Source organism: Sinocyclocheilus rhinocerous, unplaced genomic scaffold (assembly GCF_001515625.1).
Source record: "Sinocyclocheilus rhinocerous isolate Xijiao unplaced genomic scaffold, SAMN03320098_v1.1 scaffold430, whole genome shotgun sequence".
Taxonomy (NCBI): domain Eukaryota; kingdom Metazoa; phylum Chordata; class Actinopteri; order Cypriniformes; family Cyprinidae; genus Sinocyclocheilus; species Sinocyclocheilus rhinocerous.
This window is the reverse complement of record NW_015668442.1, coordinates 998,030-1,000,894: the sequence shown is the minus strand read 5'-3', so window position 1 is coordinate 1,000,894 and position 2,865 is coordinate 998,030. Positions and strand designations below refer to the sequence as shown.

At 32.9% G+C, this 2,865-nt stretch overlaps 1 pseudogene; it reads left to right on the top strand.

Moving 5' to 3' along the window:
• LOC107734020 (collagen alpha-1(IX) chain-like) overlaps window positions 1-2,865 on the top strand; it is a 13,103-nt pseudogene that overhangs the window by 6,917 nt on the left and 3,321 nt on the right.

The window sequence follows — 2,865 nt, the reverse complement described above, 5'->3', positions numbered from 1 at the left end:
TATATATATACATTGGCGCTGCAAGTTATTATTAATTTATTTTTTATAATTTATTATTATTATTATTTTTTTTTTTTTGATTTGTTGATCAATCTTACCATTGTTTTTACAGTTAATCTATCGATTATTATTTGATTAGTCTGGTGAACCCTTAAATACTTTTTCATATATATATATATATATATACAGTATATATGTGCCCTCTAAAGCTTGCGTTCTGCAAGTGAACGGCGTATTATTGTGCCATCTCCTTTTTAGACTTGCACATTTACTAACTTCTCGTTTAAAAAAAAAAAAAAAATAATAACACTAGCTTCTCTAATCTTTTTGTATTATATCTATTTGTTTAGTTTTTTTTTATTATGCAATTAACAAAAGCAAAAAAGGCCTCTAACCCTAGTTTGCTCTATTTTTTTCTCTATTATATCTGTTTTCTTTTTATTATATACATAAAAAGAGTTAAGCTAACTCAGACTTATAGCATTTGCATATCATTGCTCTTTTGTTAGTTTTGTTGTTCTATTTTAATTCTACTTTATCTATATTTATCTTCTTTTTTTATTACAAAAACACTAGCTTTCTATTTTTTCTATTCTATCTACTTATTTTCTTTGTGTGTGTATGTGTGTTTGTGTGTGTGTGTGTGTATATATATACACCTTGCTACGTGTACTGCGTTAGGCTAACCGAGACTTGTCATTTGCACTTATATATTGTTGCTCTTTTGTTAGTTTTGACTGCTTTTATTGTCCTCATTTGTAAGTCGCTTTGGATAAAAGCGTCTGGTAAATGACTAAATGTATATGTATATATATATATATATATATATATATGTGTGTACTTCCCCCTGAGGACTTATTGTCCTCATTTGTAAGTCGCTTTGGATGAAAGCGTCTGCTAAATGACTAAATGTAAATGTAATGGTTGTGTCCCAATTTGCATACTTACAGTATACTATGCACCAAAAATATACTGTGCTGGAGATGGGAAAGACAGTACATGTAAGCAAATAGTAGGTGTGCAAGTAAATAAAAAAATAAAAAATAAAAAAACTAAATAGTGTATTGATAGCACATTTTGTTGCATAAGTGCACAATTAAGTTCTAGCATTTAGCTAAATAATCAATTTAGTATCAATACCCAATTTATTAATTAATTTATTTTTTACCTTTAAAGTCAATATTGCTGTTTTTAGGCTAAAAACATCTAAAAGCTGCAACTTATGGTGTGTTTGTGTGTGTGTGTGTGTATATATATACACCTTGCTACGTGTACTGCGTTAGGCTAACCGAGACTTGTCATTTGCACTTATATATTGTTGCTCTTTTGTTAGTTTTGACTGCTTTTATTGTCCTCATTTGTAAGTCGCTTTGGATAAAAGCGTCTGGTAAATGACTAAATGTATATGTATATATATATATATATTTGTTTGATCTAAGCATGGAGAGAAAGGCCAGAGAGGAGCTACAGGAGCTGATGGTCGTCCAGGACAGCCAGGTCATGAGGGTCTGACCGGACCGCAGGGAGCCAGAGGTCTGGAGGGGGAACGAGGACTACCTGGAACTGCTGGTCCCAGAGGTCTACCTGTGAGTACATGCTTTGTGACATTGTTCATCTTTGATTGCAAATGCTAGCTCTGCAGTCGTTGCTGATGTTGTTCTCTATTTACTTTAATAGGGGCCTAAGATGAGTGACGAGAAGATCCGTGAGATTTGCTCAGCTATTGCTGAAGGCATGCCATCTCTATTAGTTGATAATCACTTTAAAACACCAACATCAACTTTATTTTTCTTTATAAATGGCAACTAAAGTATAACATTGCATTGTATCAAACAGAACATTTAGATGCCTACAAGAAGGAATTAGCCAAGAAGCCTCTTCCCATTGGAGCCCCTGGAACTTCAGGACTCATGGGACCACCTGGACCACCGGGACCAGCAGGTCCTGCTGGAGAAGCCGGACCCAGAGGAATCATGGGCCCCAAGGGGCCTCAAGGATACTACGGTCTTCCTGGAAAATCAGGAGCCAAAGGTACCATTAGTTTGAATCTCACTTCCTCTGATATCTCTGAACCCTGTATCACTGTCCCAATTAGTGCTCTCGAGGATGCAGTTAACGCTGAGTCTTTGATTGCAAACTTCTTGATTAGTTTTTTTTTACTGCCTATGAATTCTCAAGATTAAACACTCATAACTATGAAATATTGAGTTGAGCTTCAGCTGCATCATGCTAATATGTGACAGCTGAAGTCTCAGTCTAGATTGTTTGATAGTTGATTAGTAGTCCAGACTGGAGACTGAAGTTGCATCATGTTTTTGAATGTCTTGTGCCATTAGTATTGCATTTTTAAGTTTAACCATAAAGTGAGTTGATGCATGCTTAAAAATGTGGATAGAGGAGTGTTGTTTTCCCTTTCAGTTATTTTTTTTTTCAGCCTTTTGGCAGATATTTGTTCTTGTTTTAATCATAAACTCCTTTCATTTTGATCAGTTTCTCAGAAAACAAGACTTTATTTTGTCTTAAGTTTATTTAGCCTATTTTTTACTAGTTTAGAATTAGTTGAATTATATATTAAGTCAAAAGTTGTCAAATCTCTTGTTTATTTTCTCATTAGTCAGTTAATTATTGAATTAACTTGCCATTAAATAATAATGGTAAATTCTGCTATTAGTCTTTCAACATTTTAATAATAATAATAATAATAATAATAATAATAAAAATACTCTTATATATACTTGGAATAAAATAAACTTTAACTGAAAGAAATGAAAATATAAAAACTAGGGGTGTAACGATTAACCGCGAGTCGGTTGAAAATCGATTCAAATATGTGACGATTCAAATCGGTTGAGATGCTAAACAAAT